The sequence below is a fragment of the Phasianus colchicus genome, chromosome 4 (genome assembly GCF_987193195.1).
Source record: "Phasianus colchicus chromosome 4, bPhaCol1.hap1.1, whole genome shotgun sequence".
NCBI lineage: Eukaryota > Metazoa > Chordata > Aves > Galliformes > Phasianidae > Phasianus > Phasianus colchicus.
Genome location: NC_143439.1, coordinates 1,536,721 through 1,544,636, shown reverse-complemented (window position 1 = coordinate 1,544,636; position 7,916 = coordinate 1,536,721). Strand labels below are relative to the sequence as shown.

General features: G+C 48.9%; 1 pseudogene; it reads right to left on the bottom strand.

Annotated features, from left to right (window-relative positions):
* Positions 1-2,365: 2,365 nt before the first annotated feature.
* On the bottom strand, positions 2,366-7,452 carry LOC149917999 (uncharacterized; annotated as a pseudogene).
* Between the last annotated feature and the right edge of the window lie 464 nt (positions 7,453-7,916).

Here is a 7,916-nt window from a genome sequence, read left to right as displayed (position 1 = left end):
AGGAGAGATTCTGCTAGTTCAGCCTAGCAGAATCTCTCCAGCCTGTGTGACTGTAACAGAGTGTTGAGTGATTTACTGTGGCAAACTTTATTCTGTTCAGCACCAGTTTACATGGCTAGACTGGATGAGGTAGAGAAGAAAAAAAAAGGGAAAAAAATTAGATGTAGAGTCATCGTCAAGACATCCATCATAAGAAACAATAGGTCTGGTTAAGGCACTCTTGTTCTTTCACCATATCAGACAGTTTACTGATTATTGACTTTGGCTGTAGGTCAGTAAGATGCTAATGCCAGGCAAAACTCAGTGTAATAGGTTTGAAGCCCTGAAACTGGAGGGTGAGGTGGCTGAGAATTAAGTGAAAGGACTGACTCCAAGCTTTTCTAAGGAGAGGCGGTCGGCTCCATGCTTGAAGACTGCCTCCTCCAGTAAAGAAAGGAGGGTGATAGTCATAGGTGACTCCCTTCTAAAAGGAACTGAGGGCTCAATATGTTGGCCAGCCTCTTCTCCTATCAGGGATATTTCTAGAAAACTTCCTAGTCTGATCCTTCCTTCTGATTATTACCCTCTATTATAGTCCAGGCTGGCAGTGATGAGGTTGCTGACAGAAGCCTAAGGACTATAAAAAATGATTTTAGGAGACTGGGGAGGTTAGTTGATGGAGCAGGCATACAAATAGTATTTGCTTATATTCCTACATTGGCGGGGAAGGACGCTGAGAGGAGCAGGAAAACCAACCTTATAAACACATGGCTGAGAGACTGATGCAAACGCAAAAATTTTGGGTTCTTTGATCATGGGGCGGTCTACTCGGCACCTGGTATGAGGGCTGCTGATGGGTATCACCTATCCCAAAGGGGGAAACAGATCCTCGCCCAGGAGTTGGCGGGACTTGTAGAGAGGGCTTTAAACTAGATATGAAGGGGGAAGGGGATAATACCAGGCCTGCTAGAAATGAGCCTGGCTGAGGGGCTCAGCTGAAGTGCATCTACAGCAATGCACACAGCATGGGCAACAAACATGAAGAGTTGGAAGCCATCGTGCGACAGGCTAACTATGACCTAGTTGCCATTACAGAAACATGGTGGGACCGCTCCCATGACTGCAGTGCTGCAATGGCTGGCTACAAACTTTTCAGGAAGCATAGGCAAGGAAGGAGGGGTGGCAGCATGGCTCTCTATAAAGAGAGTGCTTTGATGTTATTGAGCTTGAGACTGGGAATGACAAGGTTGAATCCCTATGGGTAAAGATCAGGGGAAGGGCTGACAAGGCAGACTTCCTGGTGGGCATCTGCTGCAGACAGCCAAACAAGGATGAAGAGACAGATGAGGAGTTCTACAGGCAGCTGGAGGAAGCTGCACGATAGCCAGCCCTTGTCTTCATGGAGGACTTCAACTTCCCCAGCATATGCTGGGAATACAACACAGCACAGAAGAAGCAGTCTAGGAGGTATCTGGAGCGTACGGAGGATAACATTCTGACGCAGCTGGTGAGAGAGCCGACGAGAGGAGCTGCCCCACTTGACCTGCTGTTCGCAAACAGAGAAGGTCTAGTGGGAGATGTGGAGGTCAGGGGCTGTCTTGGACAGAGTGACCATGAAATGGTGGAGTTCTCGATTCTTGGTAGAGCCAGGAGGGGGAACAGCAAAACTGCTACCTTGGACTTCCAGAGGACGGACTCTGAATTATTGAGAAGGCTAGTAGGAGGAATCCCCTGGCTTTCACTCTTAGAGAGTAAAGGAGTCTAAGATGGGTGGTCGCTCTTCAAGAAGGAAATCTTAAAGGCGCAGGAGCTGGCTGTCCCCCTGAGCCGCAAAATGAGCCGGCAGGGAAGAATACCAGCTGGATGAATAGGGAGCTATTCTTGAGGCCTCGGGAGAAAAAGAGAATCTACCACCTGTGGAAGAAAGCACGGGTGACTCAGAAAGAGTATAGAGAAGTTGTGTAGAGAGAAAATCAGAAAGGCAAAAGCCCAGCTCGAACTCAACCTGGCCGCTGGGGTAAAAAGGAACAAGAAACCCTTTTACAAATACATAACGGTAAGAGGAGAACTAAGGAGAATCTTCATTCTTTACTGGATGAGGCTGGGAATGTGACCACTGAGGATAAGGAAAAGGCAGAGGTTCTGAATGCCTTCTTTACGCCTGTCTTTAAAGGTCACTCCGCTCCAGTTATCCTCAGGGTACTCCGCTCTCTGACCTGATAGTCTGGACTGGAGTGCGGACAGAATCCTCCACGATTCGAGAGGACGCAGTCAGGGACCTACTAGTCCAGCTGGACTGCCACAAGTCCATGGGGCCAGATGGGATTCACCTGAGAGTGCTGATGGAACTGGCAGAGGTGATAGCCGCGCTGCTCGCCATTATCTATCAGCACTCTTTGTTGACTGATGAGGTCCCAGAAGACTGGAGGCTTGCCAGCGTGATTCCCATCTCTAAGAAGGGTTGTAAGGAGGATCTGGAGAACTACAGGCCTGCTAGCCTGACCTCGGTGCCAGGGAAGGTTATGGAGCAGATTGTCTTGAGGGAGATCACGCGGCATGTGCGGGACAACTGGGGGAATCAGGCCTAGCCAGCACAGACCAGCAGAGCAGGTCCTGCTTGACCAACCTGATCTCCTACTATGATCTAGTGACTCGTCTGGCAGATGAGGGAAAGGCTGTTGATGTAGTCTATCTAGACTTCAGAGAGGCCTTTGACACTGTCTCCCACAGCATTCTCCTGCAGAAGCTGACAGCCCGTGGCTTGGACAAGTACAGGCTTGGCTGGATAAGGAACTGGCTGTAGGGCCAGGCCCAGAGAGTGGTGGTGAATGGAGCTAAATGCAGCTGGTGATCTGTCACGGGTGGTGTTCCCCTGGGGTAGGTGCTGGGGCCTGTCCTCTTCAAGATATTTATTGATGACGTGGATGAGGGCATTGAGTGCACCCTCAGTACGTTTGCAGATGACACCAAGTTGGCTGGAAGTGTGGATCTGTCTGGAATCTGCGAGGCCCTACGGAGGCATCTGGACAGGCTGGATAGCTGGGCTGAGGCCAATGGGATGAGTTACAACAAGGCCATATGCCTTGTCCTGCACGTTGGCCACGACAACCCCAGGCAACACTCCAGGCTTGGGGCAGAGTGGCTGGAAGACTGCATAGAGGAAATGGACCTGTGGGTGTTGATTGATGCTGGGCTGAACATGAGCCAGCAGTGTGCCCGGGTGGCCAAGAAGGCCAATGGCATCCTGGCCTGCATCAGGAATGGTGTTGCCAGCAGGAGCAGGGAAGTGATTGTCTCCCTGTACTTAGTACTGATGAGGCCACACCTTGAGTGCCGTGTCCAGTTTTAGGCCCTTCACTGCAAGAAAGACATTGAGGCCCTGGAGCAGGTTCAAAGAAGGGCGACAAAGCTGGTGAAGGGTCTGGAGCACAGGTGTCACGGAATTAACTAGATCAGTTTATGCCCGTGACAGGGGGCAGTAGGCCCCTGCCCTCCCCACCCCCCACCTGGGCCCACAAAATGGGAAGGAAGGGGGAAAAGGAAAAAAAACAGCGGCAACAATCTATGGAGGTAAACTTATTTTACTAACTATGATATCGGAATACAAAATAATACAATATAATACAATCTAATTGAAATTGAGACTAATAAATCAAATAAGATATGAGAGAGAGTTCCCGAGACCGAGTCAAACCTGAAAAAGCTTGGAACGGCTAGGAAAGCACCCTCCAGCACCCACTGCCAGGCAGTAAGAGACCGCCCCCCCGGAAGGGTCAGATCCCATGACTTCCGTAATGTATAGGGATAGGTACGTAGAATTAGAGCATTAACACTTTAATTCCAGTACATGATGTTTTGATGTGGAATATTGAAAATCAAATAAGCAAAAACCAAAACCATGACATTCCACCCCTTATTCTACATCACTACATCACGCTTAATATATATATATACATATACAAACAAACAAAATGATTAAAAATGCATCACACGCACACGTCTATATACATATACATGGAATTACTGTCTGCACTCCCCCAGCATCAAGTTTCCTTGTGGTACACATTGAACATCCCCATTTTCCTGCATTACCCACCAAGTGGATCCAGGTCCCTGGGCAAAAACAGTACCGCGGAGAGGTTTGCCCTTTCCAGAAGCTGGAAGAACCCAAACTGCTTTTCCCAACATGCTCTTTACATGTATTACAGGGACCTTATCTCCCTTGACAGTATGTAGGGAGCTAGCAGGACCATCACGATTGATAGATCCTCTGGTATTGACTAACCAGGTGGCTTCTGCCAAATGCTTCTCCCAGTGCTTAAATGTTCCGCCACCCATTGCTTTCAGCATTGTTTTTAACAACCCATTGTATCGTTCGATTTTACCAGAGGCTGGTGCATGATAGGGAATATGGTAAATCCACTCAATGCCATGATCTTTGGCCCAAGTATTTACAAGAGAATTTTTGAAATGAGTCCCATTATCTGACTCAATTCTTTCTGGGGTGCCATGTCGCCAAAGGACTTGTTTCTCAAGACCTAATATGGTGTTTCGGGCGGTAGCATGGGGTACTGCATATGTTTCAAGCCACCCAGTGGTTGCCTCTACCATAGTAAGCACATAACACTTACCACTGCGGGATCGTGGCAAGGTGATATAATCAACCTGCCATGCCTCCCCATATTTATACTTTTGCCATCGCCCTTCCTCCCACAGTGGTTTCATCTTCTTGGCTTGTTTGATTATAGCACATGTTTCACAGTCATGAATAACTTGTGCAATAGCATCCACAGTTAAGTCCACCCCTCGGTCTCTAGCCCACTTACATGTTGCATCTCTCCCCTGATGGCCCGAGGTCTCATGAGCCCACCGAGCTAGAAATAATTCACCCTTGTTCTGCCAGTCCAGGTCTATCTGAGCCACCTCAATTTTGGCAGCTCGATCTACCTGATGGTTATTTTGTTGTTCTTCAGTAGCCCGACTCTTGGGCACATGAGCATCTACATGGCGAACCTTTACGACCATATTCTTTATTCGGGCAGCAATATCTTTCCACAGTTCAGCAGCCCAAATAGGTTTACCCCTTCTTTGCCAGTTATTTTGCTCCCACTGCTGTAACCACCCCCACAAAGCATTTGCCACCATCCATGAGTCAGTGTAAAGATAAAGCATTGGCCACCTCTCTCGTTCAGCCACATCCAAGGCCAGTTGGACAGCCTTTACCTCTGCAAATTGGCTTGATTCTCCTTTCCCTTCAGTGGCCCCTGCAACTTGTCGTGTGGGGCTCCACACAGCAGATTTCCATCTGCGATGCTTTCCCACAATACGACACGATCCATCAGTGAACAGGGCATACTTTCTTTCATTTTCTGGTAATTCGTTGTATGGTGGGGCCTCTTTAGCTCGTGATACTTCTTCTGCTGGTGTTCCAAACTTTTTACCTTCAGGCCAGTCCATGATGACCTCTAGGATTCCTGGACGGCTGAGGTTCCCCATCCGCGCTCTTTGCGTAATCAACGCAATCCACTTACTCCAAGTGGCATCAGTTGCGTGATGGGTGGGGGGAACCTTTCCTTTAAACATCCAGTTCAACACTGGTAGTCGAGGTGCCAGAAGGAGCTGTGTTTCAGTACCGACCACTTCAGAAGCAGCCCGAACCCCCTCATACGCGGCTAAGATCTCCTTTTCAGTTGGAGTGTAGCCCTCTTCCGACCCCTTGTAGGCCCGACTCCAGAATCCCAGGGGTCGGCCTCGGGTCTCTCCTGAGGCTCTCTGCCACAAACTCCAAGTGGGGCCTTTCTCTCCAGCAGCAGTGTAGAGGATGTTCTTTATATCCTGCCCTGTCCGTACTGGCCCTAAGGCCACGGCACGGGCTATCTCTTGCTTAATCTGTTCAAAAGCCTGCTGCTGCTCGGGGCCCCATGTAAACTCATTCTTCATTCGCGTCACATGATAAAGGGGGCTTACAATGAAGCTATAGTTTGGAACATGCATTCTCCAAAAGCCCACTACACCCAAAAAGGATTGTGTCTCTTTCTTACTAGTGGGTGGAGACATAGCGGTGATTTTGTTGATCACATCTGTCGGGATGTGACGACGGCCATCTTGCCACTTTATACCTAGGAACTGAATCTCCTGAGCAGGTCCTTTCACTTTGCTCTGCTTAATAGCAAAACCAGCACGCAGAAGAATCTGGATTATTCGCTCTCCTTTTGTGAAGACTTCTTCTGCTGTATCGCCCCACACAACGATATCATCAATGTACTGCAAGTGCTCAGGGGCACTGCCCTGTTCTAATGCAGTTTGGATCAACCCGTGGCAAATGGTTGGGCTGTGTTTCCACCCCTGGGGCAAACGGTTCCAAGTATACTGAACACCCCTCCAGGTGAAAGCGAACTGTGGCCTACATTCTTTGGCCAAAGGAATGGAGAAAAAGGCATTAGCAATGTCAATGGTGGCATACCATTTGGCTGCTTTTGATTCCAGTTCATACTGGAGTTCTAACATGTCCGGCACAGCAGCACTCAGTGGGGGTGTGACCTCATTCAGGCCACGGTAGTCCACCGTCAGCCTCCATTCTCCACTGGCTTTACGCACTGGCCATATGGGGCTGTTAAAAGGCGAGTGAGTTTTGCTGATCACTCCCTGACTCTCTAGTTGACGAATCAACTTATGAATGGGGAGCAAGGAATCCCTGTTGGTGCGGTACTGCCGTCTGTGCACTGTTTTTGTAGCAATTGGTACCTGTTGCTCTTTTACTTGTAGCAACCCCACAACAGACGGATCTTCTGACAGGCCAGGCAAAACAGACAGCTGCTTAATGTTGTTTGTGTCTACAGCAGCTATTCCAAAGGCCCATCGATACCCCTTAGGATCCTTGAAATGCCCCCTTCTGAGGTAATCAATACCAAGTATACATGGAGCCCCTGGACCAGTCACAATAGGGTGCTTTTGCCAGTTCCTACCAGTGAGGCTTATCTCGGCCTCCAACACAGTCAATTCTTGAGAGCCCCCAGTCACTCCAGAAATATGGATTGATTCTGTCCCTTCATAAGTCAAGGGCATCAGAGTGCGCTGTGCACCGGTATCCACCAATGCCTTATATTTCAGTGGTTCTGATGTGCCAGGCCATCGGATCCACACAGTCCAATAAACTCTATTATCCCTTTCCCCCCCCTGACTGAGGGCAGGGCCCCTCTATTCATTACCTGTGGTAACCGGAGCAACTGCACTGGTGGTTGATCTGCTTTGTAATTCTCTCACCCGTGCTCATAGTACATGAGTAGCTTGGTCGTGCCACTTCCTCATGTCTTCTCCATGGTCACATAAGTAACGCCACAAGGCAAGTCGCGATGTAGGATTCCTTCCTGGAGCTGGAGAGCGTTTGCCTCTAACAGCTGAGATTTTTGATTTTGCACCTGCGAAGGAGGGTTCATCGTCTTTAGTCTGTTGGATCCACATTTGTTCTACCATCTCCTTCACCTCCTTCAGTAGACTCTTTTGACTATACTGATCTTCATCAAGCGTTTCTGATACTTCCACAGGTTTGTCACGATTCATCAGTGAAGACACTTGCTCTTGCACTTTATTCAGTTGCTCCGTCATTTGTGAGATGGCGGCGATGGCGGCGCGAGTTGGGGGTAGCTGTTGTTCATAGCTTTGGAGCATAAGAATCAATTCATAAACTAAGGGGCTTCTCTGTTGGTCCTGGTATCTGTCTGATGCTGCCAATAGTGCAGAGGCATATCTGGCTGGTGCTGTTGATGTGAGTTGCTGCCACATTTCACGCGTTGTTCTCACTCTCTCAGGGTCATGGCCTTGTGGGTCGTTAAAAACACAGTTCGGGTCATACAACATTTCCACCACGGCTATTTCCCTCAAATACTGGATACCCTGTTCAACTGTATCCCATCTTTTCGTCACAGGCTTCAAGCCGC